Source organism: Arachis hypogaea, chromosome 12 (genome assembly GCF_003086295.3).
Source record: "Arachis hypogaea cultivar Tifrunner chromosome 12, arahy.Tifrunner.gnm2.J5K5, whole genome shotgun sequence".
Classification (NCBI taxonomy): Eukaryota; Viridiplantae; Streptophyta; class Magnoliopsida; order Fabales; family Fabaceae; genus Arachis; species Arachis hypogaea.
The window spans coordinates 82,901,695-82,923,469 of NC_092047.1; the positions used below are offsets into that span (position 1 = coordinate 82,901,695).

Consider the following 21,775-nt stretch of genomic DNA (forward strand, 5'->3'; position numbering starts at 1 on the left):
TTAATGATCTCTACATGTTCTAGGGAAAGAACTTTGTTGATGGTGAAAATCTTAGGTAACTGAGATGGGATGGTGGGGAGATGAGGTGGGATATCTAGGAAGTAAGCTGAGATCACTTTATCCCCTGGAGAGAAATCTTCTGTAGGGATCTTTTTGTTCCTCCATCTCCTTAGTATATCTTCTTCTTTGTTTCTTTTGCTGTTATCCTGCTCTTTGTGGTCTCTTTTCCTAGGGGGATTTTGTTGTTGGTCCCATATGATTCTGGTGGTTTTGGCTCCACTCGAGTTTCCTTTAGCTATGACAGCTGCTGATTATTTTGTTCATCACCCAAAGGAATTCCTGAGTGTACAGCTTGTGCCTCAATGCTTGTTTCTCCCACTATTGCTCTGTCATGCTCTGTCCTTAGTTCCTTGCCTTCCTGACTTGCTTCTTGTGAGGGTTTGAAGACATTGAAGGTGAGTTGTTCATCATGTACCCTCAGTATTAGCTCTCCTTGCTCCACATCTATGAACGCTCTGGCTGTAGCTAAGAATGGTCTTCCCAATATGATTGGGTGAAGATGACTTTCTTCCATTTCCAGTATGACAATGTCTGTGGGAAGGAAGTAGTTCCCAACCTTCACCAGCACGTTTCCAACCACTCCTATTGCTTGTTTTTGAGTTTTGTCCGCCAGCCTGATGACTACGTCTGTGGGTATCAGCTCATTGATTTGCAGCCTCTTCATAAGGGATAAAGGCATTAAGTTGATGCTGGCTCCCAGATCACAGAGTCCTTTATCAAACATTGTTTCTCCTATGGCACAGGGGATGTGAAAACTCCCTAGGTCCTTCTTTTTTGTAGGCAGCTCTGGTTGAATGAGAACACTGCACTCCTTATTCATCACTATGGTTTGTCCTCCATTGAGTGAGCTTTTTCTGGTCAGCAGCTCCTTTATTTACTTAATGTATGAGGACATTTGTTGGAGGGCCTTGATGAATGGTATGTTTACATGGAGAGATGCAAATATGTCAAAAAACCTTGAGTATATTCTCTTCTCTACACCACCATTGAGTAATTGGGGAAAGGGTGCATAGAGTCTCAGCAGCTCCTTCTGTGTAATTGTGGTTTCTTGATGATTTTCTTCCTGCTTTCCTACTGATGTATCTTCAGGTTGTTCTGATGGTTTGTTCGGCTCTTCCTCAGTCTCCTTATAACTTATAGTAACCATCTTACAATCTTCCCATCTGACTTTCTTTGCTTCACCTCTCGGATTTTTCTCTGTGTCACCTGGGAAGCTATCAGTAGGTTTGGGAATCTTCTCAGATAGGTAACCCACTTGAAATTCCAACCTCTTGATGGTGTCTCCCTGATTCTTGATATTGGCTCGCACCTCCTCTTTGAACACCTTGTTATCTTGAATCTCCTTGCATATGCCTTCAAGTAGAGTCTCAATCCTTGATAGTCTTTCTTTCGATGATGGAGAGTTGAGATTGGAAGGATGAGAAGGGTCATTTTAACTTTGGTATGGATGTTGAGAAGTGTTGTTGGGTGGGTGTTGGTATGACCTCTGTGTGGAGTGTTGGTGAGTTGCATTATTGTTGGGGTTATGGCGTCTCTGATCTTGGCCTTGGTCTTGTTGATTTCCTCACCCAAAGTTTGGGTGGTTCCTCCAACCAGGATTATACGTTTTAGAGTATGGGTCATGATTTTGCCTAGGTGAATTTCAAATGTAGTTGGCTTGTTCCTGATCACCCTCTGCTTCTTCATTCACTCCTTCTTGGGTTGCTGCTGAAGTGGTGATTGCTGCTACTTGATTCCTCTCCATCTTCTTGGTGAGGTCAGCTAATTGCTTGGTAATCATCTTGTTTTGAGCTAGCAGTGCATCCACATTGTTCAGCTCCATCACTCCTCTAGTATTGCCTCTTTCAGAAGCATAGAAGTAGTCATTCTCTGCTACAGTCTCAACGACATCTATGGCTTCTTCAATGGTCTTCTTCTTGTTTAGAGATCCCCCAGATGAGTGGTCTACTGCCTTCTTTGATTCATACGAAAGGCCTTCATAGAAAATGTGCAACTGCACCCATTCATTGAACATATCTGGCGGGCATCTTCTTGTCAAGTCTTTAAACCTCTCCCATGCTTTATATAGAGTCTCACCATCCTGCTGCCTGAATGTTTGTACCTCAGCTCTCAACTTGTTGATCCGTTGAGGAGGATAGAATCTTGCCAAGAAGTTGTTCACCACATCTTTCCAGGTTGCTAAACTCTCCTTTGGAAAGGAAGCCATTTAGATGCTTTATCCTTGAGTGAGAAGGGAAACAGAAGTAGTCTATAGGTGTCAGGATGAATACCATTAGACTTCACAGTATCGCATATCCTCAGGAAGGTGGTTAGATGTTGATTGGGGTCTTCTTGGACACTTTCTCCGAATGAACAATTGTTCTGAACAAGGGTGATGAGCTGTGGCTTTAGTTGTTGGCATGTATGGTTGGCCTTTGGATGCTACTTCCACAGTTTCCTGGGTTTGGGTTAATGTAAGAACCCAGAACTCTTCTCTCTTGTCCAGCCTGATGCGCTGGACCTTCTCTGCCATGGTTATGAGCCTCTTCTTTATGATGGTTCTCCATATTCTCCTCCATGTCTGGTTCAAAGTACTCTTCCTCTTCCTCAGCACCAACTACTCTCTTTCTTCTTGCTTCCCTCCTTGATCTAAGGAAGGTCCTCTCAGGTTCAGAATCAAAGGAAGTTGAAGCCCCGCTTCTTCTACCTGTCATACAACCAACAAGGCAAAAGCAAGAAAGATAGATGCAGGCAGTAATTTCTACAGAAATGCTGTTAGTGTGAGTGATGCAATATATCAAACAGTTAGTGGGTTAGTGATAAACCCCGATTTTGTGGTTTATCTTGTGCTTATTTTGGGGGATTTTATCACCTTTTCTCACATTTATTCAATAAAAATAGCATGGTTTTGTAATTCTCCCTTGAATTGTGCTTAAATGTGAAAACATACTTTTTAGACCCTAAAATTGGTAATTTTAATTTACTTTAATTCCATTCGATGCCTTGATATATTTGTTAAGTGATTTCAGGTTCATAGGGCAAGTATTGGATGGAAGAAGTGAGGAGAAAAGCATGCAAGCGGGAGAACTCATGAAGAAATGGAGGAACCGTAAAGCTGTCAAGCCGACCTCTTCGCACTCAATTGACCATAACTTGAGCTACAGAGGTCCAAATGAGGCGGTTCCAGTTGCGTTGGAAAGCTGACATCCGGAACTTCAAAATGATATAAAATTTGCCATATGTTAATTCGCGCTGAGGGGCGCGCACATGCACTTTGCGCGCGCGTGCCGATTCTGCCATGGCCCACTAAAGTGAATTCGCCCCCAGCGAATTCTGAAGCACTTTGGGCCCAACCCAACTCATTTCTGATGCTATTTCAGCCAAAGATTGAAGGAGAGTCAACACACTTAGTCATAATTTAGTTATTCAAGCATGTTTTAGGGTAGAATTCTAGAGAGAGAGACTCTCTCCTCTCTCTAAATTTAGGATAGCAATTAGGATCAAATTAGGTTAATCACTCTCAAATTTCTCTTTTAATTCTTGTTTTGATTTCAATTCTCTTTATGTTTTAGTGTTCTATTGTCTTAATCTTCTTAGTTTCTCTTGTTAATTTCCCTTATTTTACTCTCTTTTATGTTGATGAACATTGTTGGATCTTGATTTTTTCTTTAATGCAATTTTATGTTTCCATATTTCTTTTATGTTGATCTTGATTGTTATTATGATTTCTTGTTTATGTTAGTTGGATCTCTTTTAATTCTTGCATTTTGTGATGTTTACTTTTCTTGCACTCTAGGTGTTTGTTAAAATGCTTCCTCTAGTTTTTGAGTAGTTTTCTTTGCTCTTGGCCTAGGCTAAGGGAATTGAGTGACCTTGAGTCATTGGGTCTCATTGAATTAGTGATTTGAGAACCCTGTGTGATCAATTTGAAGCTCATTGATGCTAACCCACTACTAAGCTAATTAGTAGATAGGTTAGGACTTATGGGTGGATGTGATCAAGCCTATTTGACGTACTTCAAGCCTAGGAGTAGATATTACGTACTTAAGGCTTTGGAAGTAGACTTAATGGGTTGGCCTCTCATAATTATCAATATTTAGTATGTAGACAAGGATGGTGATCTCAATTACCTATGTCTAGCCAAGAGTTCTTACTATTTCTTTTATTAGTTCTTGTTGTTTTACTTTCTTGTCATTTATGTTTTCTTGTCAAATATCAATTCAACCCCCCCCTTAGCATCTTCATAGCCAATAATTAAACACTTCATTGCAACTCTTCATGAGACGACCCGAAGTCCAAATACTCCGGTTAATTTTCATTTGGGGTTTGTTAATTGTGACAAAACCAAATTTTTAATGTGGGAATTGTTTGTTGGTTTGGAACTATGCTTACAACGAAATTATTCCTTCTATAAGAAGAAATTCTAGACCATCAAGCAAAGTTCGTTCATCAGTTAGTGACTGAATTGTAAACAACTAAGAAAATGGGTAGGGGAAAGGGAAGAAAATAGCTAAACAGAAAGTAAATTACTCAAATGAACTTAAATCAAACAAAATAAAAAAAAAAATGCTCAATCTAGTTATCCACCAATTTAATCATTGTTGATACAAAATCAATTCCTGGCAACGGCGTCATAAACTTGATGCACGGAAACTTATCTCTCAACAAATTTCCTTCGGCAAGTATACCAAATTGTCGTCAAGTAAAAACTCACAGTAGAGTGAGGTCGAATCTCACAGAAATTGATTGGTCAAGCAACTTTAATTGGAAGAATGTTCTAGTTGAGCTAAGCAGAAAGTGAGTTGAGAATTGCAAGAAATTAAATGGTGGGAAAGTAAATAGCAGAAAATAAATGATGGGAAATAAATTGCGGCCATTGTTCAAATAGCTCACTTACCCAAATAGCCTACTTTTTATCTTCCATTGTTAGCCAATTTTGAGCCTATGCTTAACCCATTTGTTCTTAATTGTAGCACATTACAAGCCTAAGTGAAAAACAATAAATATCCCTTGATTTGGATCTTTGATTAGCTTAGGCTAGTGAGAGTGTTTATCATTTCATTTTGGGAGAGTTGGGAACATTGGGTAGAGATAAAAGTGTGTTTTTGTGTTTTTGTTGAAAAATATTAGAAATTGGGTACATACTCATGTATTAATCATGTGTAAACCGTATGCATTGATATTCTTGTATATATGTTAGTTTGAAAAGGAAAAAAATGAGAAAATATATATATATATATATATATATATATATATATATATATATGAAAAAAAAAGAAAAAGAAAAAAAAGTATAGAAAAGAAAGAAAAAGGATTGCAATAAAAAGGGGACAAAATGCCCCAAAGTGAAGTTCAATAAGAGTCAATGCATATGGGTGGTGATCAAAAAGAGAATGCATGAGTGTGTGAAAAAAGTGAACAATGAGTAGTTAGGTTTGTTTATAATTGTATAGGTTGTCATAGGTTAGGTGAAAAGTTTAAGTTAATCAAAGATTCAAATCTCAAGCCCACTTGACCATATGCATCCTACTTTGACCCTAACCCCATTACAACCTATGGAAAGCCCTCATGATATTTGTATGCATGCATGGAATAATTGTTGATTGTTAGATGAAAAACAAATCTTGGAAAGCATGATTAGGGGAGAATTGAGTGAATCAACCCCATACACTTGAGCGACTAAAGCGGATACACATCCGGTGAGGGTTCGATTGCTCAATTACATGTTTTCACCCATGATCATGTCTTTTCTTGCAAGTTTGTAAAATCTTCTTAATAATTCAATTCAATTATGGGTTGAGTAATTGCTATTGCCTTAGCCCTTGTGTTTGTATGTGTATTCTTGGAAATTGATTTATTTTGACCAAGTGGATGCATTCATGTAGATAGATTGCATATAGATAGATTGCATGTAGTTAGTTTGCATTGAATAAATGTTGATGTCCCTTTGCTTCTTTCTTGATTTTCGCATGAGGACATGCTTAGTTTAAGTGTGGAGAGATTTGATAAACCCCGATTTTGTGGTTTATCTTGTGCTTATTTTGGGGGATTTTATCACCTTTTCTCACATTTATTCAATAAAAATAGCATGGTTTTGTAATTCTCCCTTGAATTGTGCTTAAATGTGAAAACATACTTTTTAGACCCTAAAATTGGTAATTTTAATTCACTTTAATTCCATTCGATGCCTTGATGTATTTGTTAAGTGATTTTAGGTTCATAGGGCAAGTATTGGATGGAAGAAGTGAGGAGAAAAGCATGCAAGCGGGAGAACTCATGAAGAAATGGAGGAACTGTAAAGCTGTCAAGCCGACATCTTTGCACTCAATTGACCATAACTTGAGCTACAGAGGTCCAAATGAGGAGGCTCTAGTTGCGTTGGAAAGCTAACATCCGGGGCTTCAAAATGATATAAAATTTGCCATATGTTACTTCGCGCTGAGGGGCGCGCACGCGCACTTTGCGCGTGCGTGCCGATTCTGCCATGGCCCACTAAAGTGAATTCGCCCCCAGCGAATTCTGAAGCACTTTGGGCCCAACCCAACTCATTTCTGATGCTATTTCAGCCAAGGATTGAAAAAGAGTCAACACACTTAGTCATAATTTAGTTATTCAAGCATGTTTTAGGGTAGAATTCTAGAGAGAGAGACTCTCTCCTCTCTCTAGATTTAGGATAGCAATTAGGATCAAATTAGGTTAATCACTTTCAAATTTCTCTTTCAATTCTTGTTTTGATTTCAATTCTCTTTATGTTTTAGTGTTCTATTGTCTTAATCTTCTTAGTTTCTCTTGTTAATTTCCCTTATTTTACTCTCTTTTATGTTGATGAACATTGTTGGATCTTGATTTTTTCTTTAATGCAATTTTATGTTTCCATATTTCTTTTATGTTGATCTTGATTGTTATTATGATTTCTTGTTTATGTTAGTTGGATCTCTTTTAATTCTTGCATTTTGTGATGTTTACTTTTCTTGCACTCTAGGTGTTTGTTAAAATGCTTCCTCTAGTTTTTGAGTAGTTTTCTTTGCTCTTGGCCTAGGCTAAGGGAATTGAGTGACCTTGAGTCATTGGGTCTCATTGAATTAGTGATTTGAGAACCCTGTGTGATCAATTTGAAGCTCATTGATGCTAACCCACTACTAAGCTAATTAGTAGATAGGTTAGGACTTATGGGTGGATGTGATCAAGCCTATTTGACGTACTTCAAGCCTAGGAGTAGATATTACGTACTTAAGGCTTTGGAAGTAGACTTAATGGGTTGGCCTCTCATAATTATCAATATTTAGTATGTAGACAAGGATGGTGATCTCAATTACCTATGTCTAGCCAAGAGTTCTTACTATTTCTTTTATTAGTTCTTGTTGTTTTACTTTCTTGTCATTTATGTTTTCTTGTCAAATATCAATTCAACCCCCCTTAGCATCTTCATAGCCAATAATTAAACACTTCATTGTAACTCTTCGTGAGACGACCCGGAGTCTAAATACTCCGGTTAATTTTCATTTGGGGTTTGTTAATTGTGACAAAACCAAATTTTTGATGTGGGAATTGTTTGTTGGTTTGGAACTATGCTTACAACAAAATTATTCCTTCTATAAGAAGAAATTCTAGACCATCAAGCAAAGCTCGTTCATCAAAATGGCGCCATTGCCAGGGAGTTGCAATGGTGTTATGTTATTGGTTATTGTATATATGTGAATATTGTGAATAGCTTGATTTTTGGATTGCTTGTTAGTTTTTGCTAGTTTTAGGACTTTGTTTTATTATTTCTTGTTAGCTTTTATTTCCTATTTTCACTTTTCACTATGAATTCTCACTTTGGCTATGAGTTTGGTTCTAACTATGTTGTAGGAAATGAAAACCTCAATGAAGATGTGCATCAAGGATGGGATAACCAAAGGTGGGAGGAGCCATATGCATATGATCAATCCTCATGGCAACAACCTCCACCAATGAACTATGAAGAAGAGCCATTCTATGATGCATGCCAATCCAATGGCTATGGTGAATTCCCTTGTGACTTTCAAGAACCACCACCATATGCCTATGAGCCATATCCTCAACATAGCCCTCAACCGTACTCACAAGCCCCTTCTTACCAACCATCTTCATATGACCCTAATCCATATCCATCCTACCAACAATCATATGAGCCATATGAACCACACATAGAACCACCACCATTCCAACATCAACATTTTCAAGAGCCACCCCCTCCATATTATTACCAAGATGAACCACCTCCAATGTATGAAAATTTCCAACCACAAGATGAATACCACTTTCCACCACAACCTCCCATGGAAGAATACTCATGTCCTTCAATCCAAGAGTCATATGATCCTACTCATGATATCCAAGAAGAACAAGAGTCAAGGGATCGTTTCAAGGAGACATTGGATCAATTTCAAGCAACCATGGAGTGTTTTGTGCAACAAATGGAAAGAGTGGGAAATATTGAACCACCACAACCCTACCAAGAAGAACCACCTTCCAACTACAATACCTCTCCCTCAAACAATGAACCCTCTTTTCCACCATCACCTCCCGATGAAGCCCTCGTGCTAGAATTGAGAGATCTTGAATCTCATCTCTTAAGGCGACACGAGGAGGATGAAAAGAAATTTGAGGAGTTAAGATTAAAAACGGCTATCATGGTAAAAGCCATTAGCAACATAGTCTCATCCCGCCTAAGCCTATGCGATCAAGGCACTTCCATTGTGGAATGTGGAGAAGCAACTAAGGAGCTTAGCAAGGGAGTGAACTTGAAGCTCCAAGGTGAAGAAGAGGAGTTAAAGCAAATAATGCAACAAGAGGATGAGGTAGAGATTATTGAACAAGAGGAAGAAGTGGTTGAAGACTTAGGAGATGCGGAACCATCTTGGAAGTCTAAGATTGAAGGAAACCACTCCAAAATTATTGAATTTGATGCTAAGAAGGAATGTGCACAACCTCCAAGGCATATCTCTTATGAAGAATTGGGTGGGATAGAGCAAGAATTGAGTCCCCTTGGTGATGAAGATCAAGCATCAAGTCTTAGTGGTGAAGAATCCTTTGAGCATGAAGAACCTTCTCCCAAGGAGATGGAAAGCAATGTGGAGGTAAATCTCTCTTGTCCTCCCATTTGTGATTTGAGTAAGGGAAAAGGTTTAGATAAAATTGTTGAACAAAGGATTAAAATTAAGAGATCTTGTGAGGAGGTGAAGATCCTTAGAAAAAGGAGGATGGGAATTGAATACGCCTTGTCAAGACCCTTGGAATCACCTTTGCCTAGGTTGCCATTTACACCTTCATTTGAGTGGATGAAACTCATTTCTATTATCTTTATTATCCCACTTGAATATGGCTTGCTTGAAACGGATGGTCAACTTAGGATGCTTTGTGGGATGAAGCGTAAAAGAAAGATGTTTCGTGGTTGGCGTTGTAAGTCTAGGCTCATTATGGTTGAAGCTTCAAAGAGCAAGGGTTGGACTAGTGCTCAATTGGGTGGGTCTAGGAGAATAGATTGGTGCTCCCATGAGAATTCATCTCTCTTGCCACCCGGTGGAAATCACTATGATCAACTCAAGGACGGGTGTGAAAACAAAGTGTGGGATCCCGGATTGCACAAGGAAGATAAACTTTGGGAGCCTATGGTTTTTGAAGAACTCCATCAAAGCTTGGAGTTATTAACTTTGAATGATGAAGCACAATAGAAGTCCAAGCATTGGTGGATGTTCAAGGATGGATTCAAGCACAAGCCACCTTGATGAAGAGCTCCCCATAAGTCCAACTTAAGGACAATAAACAAAAGTGCTAGGTGGGAGACAACCCACCATGGTAACATCTTTCCCTTTTCCTCTTTGTAAATATTGGTAATTTAGATTTGATTTCATGTTTTGTTTGATTAGTTGAGTTTAATTGGGAGTCTAGTAGGTTAAATAAGGTTTTATGATGTTTCGGTAGTTGTTTGGAGGTTTGGAATGCTTGGTTTGGTGCAAAAACATAGAAAAATTTGAAAAATAGAGCACCACCCACGCGCGCGCGCATTCCACGCGTACGCGTGCCCAAGCAATTCCGACCATCCACGCGCCCGCACCATGTACGCGTACGCATGGATTGATTTTTTCCACCCTCCATACATTTTCCCGAGAGTTGTGCCTGGAGTGTGCCAACTTTGTGTCCAAAGGCACGCGCACGCGTACTTTGCGCATACGCGCCACTCTCAAAATAACCCACCGTCGCGCATGCGTGCCGTACGCGTCCGCGCCGCTTCCATTTCATCTATCCACGCTTACGCGCACATAACGCGCACGCGTGGATTGTCCTGTTTCACCCACCTTCTTTTCTTCTCCTCTTTCCATTTCTTCCCTTCTTTTCTCTTCTCTTCTTTTCCTTCCACCCTCCAATCATCATCCACACTACCAAACATCATGTAATACCAATTCTTCTAGTTAGTTAGCTAGTTTAATTTTTGTTTTTCATTATAAGTGTTGGATTACTAATCTTATTTACTGTTTACTGCTGCTGCTGCTTATTGATAGGATGTTAGTTTAACATCATTGTTGTTATTGTCATTGTTGGATTCCTTTATTGAGGTTGCAATTTATTACTTGGTTTTGAATTTTCATGTTGAACATTTGTGAGCACCAAGTGAATGTTACATTGCCTTTAAGCTTCTTAACTCTTTTGAATTGCATGTTTTGGCCACCATGCATTCATCATCCATCGTTAGGCAATTGCATATTATCATTGCATTTTTTTTAGGTGATGCTTGTTTATGGTCTACCCTTATTCACATCACCTATTTCATGCATTGAGTTTGTGGAATCATGAAATTGGATCGAAAGCTTACCTAGTGACATATTTTTGAGCTTTGTAAAGCTTTGTGGGCCATTCTTGCTATGTGATTGATTTCCACTTCTATCTTCTTTGCCCTAAGTTCCATAGCATCCATGTGTTTCACCTCTATGCCACTTAGGTGTTGCAACAATTTCAATATGTGTCATTGATTGTTGTGTGAGTTTTATATACCATTATGTTCATTAAGTTTACTTACACATCAATTAATGTCCATGCATTATCCAATTTCACAATTGCTTGATTTTTGTTTGAATGCTTTTATGCTTCTTCACTACTTGTTTGGTTGCCCTTACCCTACAAGTCTTTTAAAGTATTTCAAGCACACTAGAATGAGTGAAGTGTATGCTTCCTTTTGTGTAAATGTGACATAGCTTTTTATACTAGCGTGTGTGTGTGTGTTCTAAACCGCGCACAATTTTAGAACCCACACACCTATTTTTCATCAATGTCACACTAATTCACTCACTCCATTCTAGTGATTCACCTCGTTCCAACAATTCACGCTTCCTTGCTCTTGTATTTTCTCATCTTACGGTGTTTATTTTGTTTTTCATGATCAATGCACCATAAGCAAAAATGGAAGTGGAAGGAAGAACACGCAGCAACCGGTTGACCTACCAGCTGAAGGTAGCAATTTGGAAAGTCGCCGTACCCCCTTGTTCATCTTTGAGTGCACCGAGGACGGTGCAAACTTTTAAGTGTGGGGAGGTCGTCCGACCGCTCGGCATTTTTTGGGTGACAAGTTTCTAATCCCAACACTTTTGCATTTCATTTTTAGGTCTTTTAGGATTTTTGGTTGCATTGCATATGTATATATTAAGCTTAGTCAAAATCATGATAATTTCCAAAGATTTTGTCTATAGGGCACCCCAATTGATTGAAAAAAAAAATTTAGAACTTGCTTGAATTATATACTTTGTGGAACATGATTTTTGAGCTAAGAACACAAGCATGTGAGATTTGAGCCTAATTGTGTGGTTACATCATACATAACCACTTACTTTCATTCTTGTGTGCATTATTCTCTTCCTATGATTGTAATCTTTGATTTGTTTAATTCTATATGTCCATTATTTTATGTATACATGCATTTATATGATTGAGGCCATTGTTCAAATAGCTCACTTACCCAAATAGCCTACTTTTTATCTTCCATTGTTAGCCAATTTTGAGCCTATGCTTAACCCATTTGTTCTTAATTGTAGCACATTACAAGCCTAAGTGAAAAACAATAAATATCCCTTGATTTGGATCTTTGATTAGCTTAGGCTAGTGAGAGTGTTTATCATTTCATTTTGGGAGAGTTGGGAACATTGGGTAGAGATAAAAGTGTGTTTTTGTGTTTTTGTTGAAAAATATTAGAAATTGGGTACATACTCATGTATTAATCATGTGTAAACCGTATGCATTGATATTCTTGTATATATGTTAGTTTGAAAAGGAAAAAAATGAGAAAATATATATATATATATATATATATATATATATATATATATATGAAAAAAAAGAAAAAGAAAAAAAAGTATAGAAAAGAAAGAAAAAGGATTGCAATAAAAAGGGGACAAAATGCCCCAAAGTGAAGTTCAATAAGAGTCAATGCATATGGGTGGTGATCAAAAAGAGAATGCATGAGTGTGTGAAAAAAGTGAACAATGAGTAGTTAGGTTTGTTTATAATTGTATAGGTTGTCATAGGTTAGGTGAAAAGTTTAAGTTAATCAAAGATTCAAATCTCAAGCCCACTTGACCATATGCATCCTACTTTGACCCTAACCCCATTACAACCTATGGAAAGCCCTCATGATATTTGTATGCATGCATGGAATAATTGTTGATTGTTAGATGAAAAACAAATCTTGGAAAGCATGATTAGGGGAGAATTGAGTGAATCAACCCCATACACTTGAGCGACTAAAGCGGATACACATCCGGTGAGGGTTCGATTGCTCAATTACATGTTTTCACCCATGATCATGTCTTTTCTTGCAAGTTTGTAAAATCTTCTTAATAATTCAATTCAATTATGGGTTGAGTAATTGCTATTGCCTTAGCCCTTGTGTTTGTATGTGTATTCTTGGAAATTGATTTATTTTGACCAAGTGGATGCATTCATGTAGATAGATTGCATATAGATAGATTGCATGTAGTTAGTTTGCATTGAATAAATGTTGATGTCCCTTTGCTTCTTTCTTGATTTTCGCATGAGGACATGCTTAGTTTAAGTGTGGAGAGATTTGATAAACCCCGATTTTGTGGTTTATCTTGTGCTTATTTTGGGGGATTTTATCACCTTTTCTCACATTTATTCAATAAAAATAGCATGGTTTTGTAATTCTCCCTTGAATTGTGCTTAAATGTGAAAACATACTTTTTAGACCCTAAAATTGGTAATTTTAATTCACTTTAATTCCATTCGATGCCTTGATGTATTTGTTAAGTGATTTTAGGTTCATAGGGCAAGTATTGGATGGAAGAAGTGAGGAGAAAAGCATGCAAGCGGGAGAACTCATGAAGAAATGGAGGAACTGTAAAGCTGTCAAGCCGACATCTTTGCACTCAATTGACCATAACTTGAGCTACAGAGGTCCAAATGAGGAGGCTCTAGTTGCGTTGGAAAGCTAACATCCGGGGCTTCAAAATGATATAAAATTTGCCATATGTTACTTCGCGCTGAGGGGCGCGCACGCGCACTTTGCGCGCGCGTGCCGATTCTGCCATGGCCCACTAAAGTGAATTCGCCCCCAGCGAATTCTGAAGCACTTTGGGCCCAACCCAACTCATTTCTGATGCTATTTCAGCCAAGGATTGAAAAAGAGTCAACACACTTAGTCATAATTTAGTTATTCAAGCATGTTTTAGGGTAGAATTCTAGAGAGAGAGACTCTCTCCTCTCTCTAGATTTAGGATAGCAATTAGGATCAAATTAGGTTAATCACTTTCAAATTTCTCTTTCAATTCTTGTTTTGATTTCAATTCTCTTTATGTTTTAGTGTTCTATTGTCTTAATCTTCTTAGTTTCTCTTGTTAATTTCCCTTATTTTACTCTCTTTTATGTTGATGAACATTGTTGGATCTTGATTTTTTCTTTAATGCAATTTTATGTTTCCATATTTCTTTTATGTTGATCTTGATTGTTATTATGATTTCTTGTTTATGTTAGTTGGATCTCTTTTAATTCTTGCATTTTGTGATGTTTACTTTTCTTGCACTCTAGGTGTTTGTTAAAATGCTTCCTCTAGTTTTTGAGTAGTTTTCTTTGCTCTTGGCCTAGGCTAAGGGAATTGAGTGACCTTGAGTCATTGGGTCTCATTGAATTAGTGATTTGAGAACCCTGTGTGATCAATTTGAAGCTCATTGATGCTAACCCACTACTAAGCTAATTAGTAGATAGGTTAGGACTTATGGGTGGATGTGATCAAGCCTATTTGACGTACTTCAAGCCTAGGAGTAGATATTACGTACTTAAGGCTTTGGAAGTAGACTTAATGGGTTGGCCTCTCATAATTATCAATATTTAGTATGTAGACAAGGATGGTGATCTCAATTACCTATGTCTAGCCAAGAGTTCTTACTATTTCTTTTATTAGTTCTTGTTGTTTTACTTTCTTGTCATTTATGTTTTCTTGTCAAATATCAATTCAACCCCCCCTTAGCATCTTCATAGCCAATAATTAAACACTTCATTGCAACTCTTCATGAGACGACCCGAAGTCCAAATACTCCGGTTAATTTTCATTTGGGGTTTGTTAATTGTGACAAAACCAAATTTTTAATGTGGGAATTGTTTGTTGGTTTGGAACTATGCTTACAACGAAATTATTCCTTCTATAAGAAGAAATTCTAGACCATCAAGCAAAGTTCGTTCATCAGTTAGTGACTGAATTGTAAACAACTAAGAAAATGGGTAGGGGAAAGGGAAGAAAATAGCTAAACAGAAAGTAAATTACTCAAATGAACTTAAATCAAACAAAATAAAAAAAAAATGCTCAATCTAGTTATCCACCAATTTAATCATTGTTGATACAAAATCAATTCCTGGCAACGGCGTCATAAACTTGATGCACGGAAACTTATCTCTCAACAAATTTCCTTCGGCAAGTATACCAAATTGTCGTCAAGTAAAAACTCACAGTAGAGTGAGGTCGAATCTCACAGAAATTGATTGGTCAAGCAACTTTAATTGGAAGAATGTTCTAGTTGAGCTAAGCAGAAAGTGAGTTGAGAATTGCAAGAAATTAAATGGTGGGAAAGTAAATAGCAGAAAATAAATGATGGGAAATAAATTGCAGAATCTTAAATGGAGAAGGGAAGTTTAGCATGAAAGTAAATGGCATAAAGTAAAGAGAATGGGTAAGATCAGAAATGGGGAATTCATTGGGCTTAGGAGGTGTTGCATTCTCGGGATCAAGTTCATTTTCATCTCTTCCTCAATCAATGCATTCATTGATCTCCTTGGCAATCTTAAGTGATTAAATTCTAATTCCTTGGTAATTCAATCTCTCAAATCAGATCAATAGCCAATTCCTTGGTCTAATTGCTCATGAGAAGAGATGAAGTGTGGTCACTGATTATACCACATGTATTTCCAAATCAAAGTATTGGGAGAATTATATGTCACCATATCTGCCCAAACCCCAATTCGGTCCAACATGAGAAAACATTTCTAGCATGATCTCTTCATCCTTTTTCCAAGGTTCAGAAAAGATCCAAGTATGAATAGCTTCTTTTTCAAGATAACTACTCAATTGGATGAAGATTGAAAGCTTTCTAGTAAAATCAAGAGAAAAGAAAGAAGAAGAATAATAAAAACTATTATTGATCCATCAAACTACAACAGAGCTCCCTAACCCAATGAAAGGGGTTTAGTTGTTCATAGCTCTGGGAAATGAAAGCAAAGATGGATAGTACATTCTGAAAGTTAAACTAGAAGTGCAGAGAAAGTAAAATACAGAGAGTAATTCTAATCATGCCAAAAGCTCCTTTTCTAGTTCAAAGTTCTCCCTATTTATACTATTCTTCTGATCTTCTAGTTGGCTCTTCAAGTCTTGGATATGGGCCTTTGGATCTTGAGTTGAAGCAGTTATCTTCTTCAGTGGGCTCAGCTTTACTTGCAGAGAAAGTGTCAAGTAGGCAGGGACTTTAGCTTAGGGCGTTAGTGGTGTTAACGTTAAGTGAAAATGTGGGGTTGAGAACGTTAGTGACAATCACCTTTTTCACTAATGTTCCTAACCCAAAGTGGTCCACGTTAACTTCAACGTTAGTGGCACTAACGTGGCCACTAACGTTGACCCTTGGTCCTTCGCAAACGTTACTGGGGTTTACCTTTTTCAATAACGTTAAGAGTACCCCTTTCTCCCTACGTTAGAGTTCACGTTAGAATAGTTAACGTGGCTCTTAACGTAGGCTTGCCAAATCTTCGAGAGCATTAGTGACACTTACCTTTGTCACTAACGCTTCAGAACGCCCCTACTTCCCACGTTAGAGTTCACGTTAACTAGGTTAACGTGACTTCTAACGTGGTATTGATAGCCATCTCCAACGTTAGTGACAAAGCTGAATGTCACTAACGTTGGCTCATCATCCCTCTTCTCCATGTTAGCTTCCATGTTAATGTAATTAATGTGGCGACTAACGTGGCTCATAGTGGCTCAATCCAACGTTAGTGACAAAGGTGAGTGTCACTAACGTTGGTGATTCTTGCTCCCTCCACGTTAGAGTCCACATTAACTAGGTTAACGTGGCTTTTAATGTAGCCAATATGGGCTCAATCCAATGTTATTGACAAAGGTGAGTGTCACTAACGTTGGCATCATCTTCTTCTTCCACGTTAGAGCTCACGTTAACTAAGTTAACGTGGCTCTTAACGTGAACGTTAGTGGCACTTACTTTTACCACTAACGTCGGAGTTCTACTTCTCTTCCACGTTAGCTTCCACATTAACATAGTTAACGTGGCAACTAATGTGGGCTATGATGGCTCACGAAGGCATTATTGGCAATCACTTTTCTCATTAACATTGCAAGCTAGCCTTCATTCCACGTTAGTGGTCACGTTAGCTAGACTAACGTGGCTGCTAACGTAGTTCTTCCTTGCTTTCTTTATCCTGAAATCAAGCAATAAAGTGCATCAAAGCTCTGATCCAAGTTATTAGACATGCATCATTCAATTTGTCCTTTAATTCATGCATAATTCTCATGAAATCATGTAAAATTCACAATGTTTGCTTGCATCAAGATGTAAGTGATTATTTACCTAAAACTTTCTTATTTCCTAAGAAAATGCATGAAACTACCTTAAAATCATAAAGAAAAGGTCAGTGAAACTGGCCAAAATGCCCTGGCATCAGTTGTTGGTCGAGCAACTGGAATATAAAGAAATTATAAGAGAAATGAGGACTTAAAAAGATTGAACATTTTGGAAAAACATGGTACCTAGAGGATATCCAGCAATCCTCATCCGACCATGAATTTTATCCCTGGCGCCTGGTAATAAATGGCACCAGTTGTGTTTATACCTAAGGTACGAGGATCTTTCTTTCGGAGTCGATAATCTACTCCCAAAGCTCCTTTAGGAGGATTGGGTAGTCTATCAGCGAGACCAAAAGGGGCATTGGAAAAAGGAGAAAAGTTAAATATTTTCATAAAATATTTTTTTGTAAACAAAAAGATCACTCGATAAAGTTTTGAAGTAATGATAAAGACATTTATGAAAATGTGCCTCTTTTTTCTTTGCCCGCACCTCTGAGGCCTCGATAAAAATGTACCTTACATTTCTGAAGTGACATTTTACCTTATAATACTTTTTAAAGGCAATGATTTCGTCGATATGCTCACCCTTTGGTTTTCTTTGATGTAGCAGTAGTCTGTGCAGGGGGAAGAACCAGGTTAGAAAGTGCTTGCTTAACTGAGGGGTAATAAGATTCATAATAGTTCGACCACCATTTGTGAAAGTCAGGGGTTGAGAAAAAATAGAATTTGAGGTCATATCGTTGGTATTGGGTAGTTACTCTTTGATGGTTCAAATCCAAAATTTGGTTGAATTCTTCCGAATCCAACACTACGTAGTAAACCATTTAGGCTCCAATTTCAGGAGAAAGAGGAAAAGGTAATGCTTGTGCGAAACCAAATTTCCTCGACACATATTGTGGGGAATAAGTGACGAGTTTCTTTTTTAGAGTCATGGTCGACTCATGAGGTAGTCCGACGTAAAGGACTTGAGGAGTTAGAGTTTTTGACCATAGCTCATCAAGGGTTTCTTGGTTTTCCATTTGAGGCTGGTGAGAGAATGAATGTAACCCACATCACTCTTTCGACATGATAATGGGTTAGGATGATATTATTAAGAATCATTGTTGTCTTTTATGTTAAGGAGTTGCTTAATAAAATGACAAAAGGCATTAACAGAAGACATGCCCTTTGGCTTTGACTATGAAAGAGTGGATAGTCAAATACCTTCAAGAGGAATTTTGGAAACTCAGAAGGGGCAGTGAATTGAGGTTCGAGCATTGATTTAAGCCATAGATTGAGAATCCAAAGAGGATTGGATGGATTAATTGAAGATTCCCCTCGTCAAATCTCACTAGCTACTAGAGAAAATGTTTCATATAATTGACCTAGAATAATAGAGGAAGGTTAATGTATTTTTTATGGTGAAGCATGATGGCTAAAGGAAGGTAGTTACCTTTTTTTTAATTTAGATTGATTTTGGACAAAAGACAAAAGCATTAAGCCACAAGAAGAGGAATGATACATGTTCGCTATCTGTAACAGGGTCACTTTCAGAACCCATGCTATTTTGAATGAAGCCCGACACGGAGGTTGAGTCAAAATTAATGTCATCAACATCTTCAAGACCTGGGGTTGTACAGTAGACATCTTCTCCGTTAGGAGATAAACCACTCAGAGCTGAAATTTCCATTAGGGTCAGACCCATCATCCTATAAGAAAAATGAAATCATTTGTGGCCAGACACCAAAAGTATAAACTAGCTCCAAGTAAAAGGGCAGTGTAAAAGAGGTCATGAGTAGAAAGTCGAAGGGCAGATACTATACCTAAAGACTTCCATAAAGATTTGTAAGTGGGAGAAAGTCTCGACAGCTAGCTCGAAAAAAATGAGCTTGACTCTTTTGGGGGAGTAGTCCTAAAGACTCAACTGGCAAAGTAGGTAGCTTTAGGGTTCTTACAAAACAATAAAGAAGGGTGTTCTAGAGGATAAGAAAAAAAATTGACTCGAGTTGTCCTAAAGTGTAGATTGGACCTAAGAATAAATAAGTGACATTGAAGACCTAAAATGGAATTAATATCTGGTTACGCCATAAGGTGGTAATCTCGACGTTAGCATTAGGCGCTTTTAGAGTCTCATCATCATTATAAAATTGTGATGCACTGGTCACAAGAGGTGGAGGACCTACGATGTGAACGTCGTCATCACCCTCTTGGGACAAAGAATCAGGAGTAGCAGAGACTCCACCTGGAGTAGTAGTAGTAGCTCTTGCGATAAAGACAGAAGCAGATGCCATGGTTTCCCCTGTAGTAGAGGTAGTAATGGGGATGTTGGTGGTAGTGGTTGCAGCTATAGTAGTGGATGAAGATGAGGCAACCGTAACGACTGGTGTGCTACTAAAATGAAGGCCAAATTGAGTAGCCAGGGAATGAAATTTTCAAATGAAGAAGGGTTTGAAAGAAAGTAGGAACATCTTGAGAAAGATGAATTTCTGGAAAGTGTTTGATGAAAGTAATGAATAATAATGAGGACTTGGGAATTTAACAATTGTTTGAATCAATGAAAGGCCCATTAAAGCCCATTAGAAACGTTAACATTCCCAGAAATGCGCGAACCATTTCATCTTTTGATAACCATTTATCAAATTTTGAAAATTTAAAAGAAACATGTGAGGAGCACGTGATTTGGTAAAATTAATTTGGAACAATGTTTCAAAGGGCAATATTAGGAATTTTTGAAGTCGGAAAAGATTTTAATGTCCTTTGAAGTCAAGAAAATTGTTGGTAGCAATACGTACATAATAAGAGATATAAAATAGCCGATTCAAATCATGCATATAAAAGGTAGGTGTCTCAAAAGATATATAATGCTGATTTTACAAACCACAAACTACTAGCAACTGCATCAGATCATATCAAGTAATACTAATGGAGTGGGTTATCGTTCCCAAAAGGATTAACGGATTAAGCAAACAACGGTCAACTGATTATTCTAGTCAAACAATAAAAAATAAGAGTTTCAATGGTAAATAGCTTGAAAATGGGAAATTAAACAAAAGCAAACTGAAATTGGTTAAAAGAATAATATGATAAAGATAGTTAAGCTGTCAGAGATGTTCACTCTTTAGGAAAACAATCCTTGTGTTTATTTAGATGAGGTATGAAAAGATCAATCACGACAAATCATAAATGACCAAATTTCAATTCCTTGGTAATTTAATTCTCTTTAGTTTAATTAACCACTAATTCCTTAGTCAATTACTTAAGAAAAAGAGGTGAAGCACAATTCCGATTCAATCTCAAGTAAGATTCAAAAATAGTCCGTAGGTTGAATTATATGTCACTATTCAAGCTAGTCCTAAACAATTGAAGTTCACAAAGTGTCACACACTCTTTGAAACTATTCTTAATGAAATAAAAAAGTAGTGAGAAAGAGTTTTCAAACTAATTCAAATATTAATATTTTCCAAAATAATATTTAGAATCCAAGACGGAGTTAGAATGTTTTCTAACAATTCTAAATCTTTAGGGATGAAGAACGAAAACTTAATCATGAAATAAATCAAAGCATAAACCTCATATAAAATAAAAACTTAGATTAATAATCCATAAAAAGATGAACAGAGCTCTTAACCTTAACCAAGGAGATTAGTGACTCATGCTTCAATGAAAACCTAAAACTTAGAATGAAAGAAGGCAAAAAGTCTGAAGGTCCGAAGATCCCTCTCCAAGTTTTTTAAAATAACCTCATATATCAAACCTAAAACAAAACTTAATCATTTAATTCCAAATAAAAAAATCAAATTAAATCTTCCGCATTAAATCTTCAACTTCCAATTGTCTTTCGTTTAAGGCTTCAGTGGTCCAATTATGGGCTTGGAGTGTTGTTGCAACATGACTGGTGGATGCATGGACCTTTGGTGTGTGAAACACTACTTCATGGAATGTAAAATGCCACACTTTTTCTTTTCCTGAGGGTGTTATTATTTGGCATGTGAAATGCCTCATATGTGGCATGTAAAACGCCCAAGAAAATGCTCTTAAAGAAGCCTTCAAGGCGTGTAAGTTTTGCACGCCCATAATCTTTAGTGTGTAAAATGCCAACTATTCCTGGGGGGGTCATGCGTACGCATGACCATGCAAAAAATCTTCATTTGTGCATACGCATGGAGCATGCGTACGCATGAATCCTCAATTTCCCAGTTTTTGTGTGTATGCATGGGTGATGCATACGCACAACTCAGCAATCTTCAGATGTTGTGCGTATGCACGGGTGCCACTTCGAAGGCATTTCAATTTCACATGCCCACTCATCCTGGCATGTTAAACGCTATGCATCCACGTCCCTGGGAGTTGTATTTCTATGACGTGTGACACGGCACTTCCTTGTCATGTTGCACGCCCATTTCTTGCTTAAGTTACCTTGGGTCTGATCCTCTAGAAACTTGGCCTAGGTTACAACGATGTGTCTTGGCTTGTTACACACCGAGTTCTTTATTGGGCATGTGGTATGCCGGTTTCTCGGCGTGTCACACACCAAAGCAATGGGCATCCTGGGAGTGAATTTGTTGGGCATGTTGCACACCTGGGAGCTGGCCTATGACGCGCCACTTGCGCCTCTATCTTTGCCTTCCTAAAACTTTGGCCTCGCCCCTGTCAGGCATGTAAAATGCC

The 21,775-nt window shown here is 37.8% G+C and overlaps 1 non-coding gene across 1 annotated transcript; it reads left to right on the forward strand.

Annotated features, from left to right (window-relative positions):
• Positions 1–2,069: 2,069 nt before the first annotated feature.
• Positions 2,070–2,176, forward strand: LOC112731553 (small nucleolar RNA R71). The gene has a single exon (XR_003167326.1). It is a non-coding gene; the product is annotated as a small nucleolar RNA R71 (small nucleolar RNA).
• Positions 2,177–21,775: the final 19,599 nt, after the last annotated feature.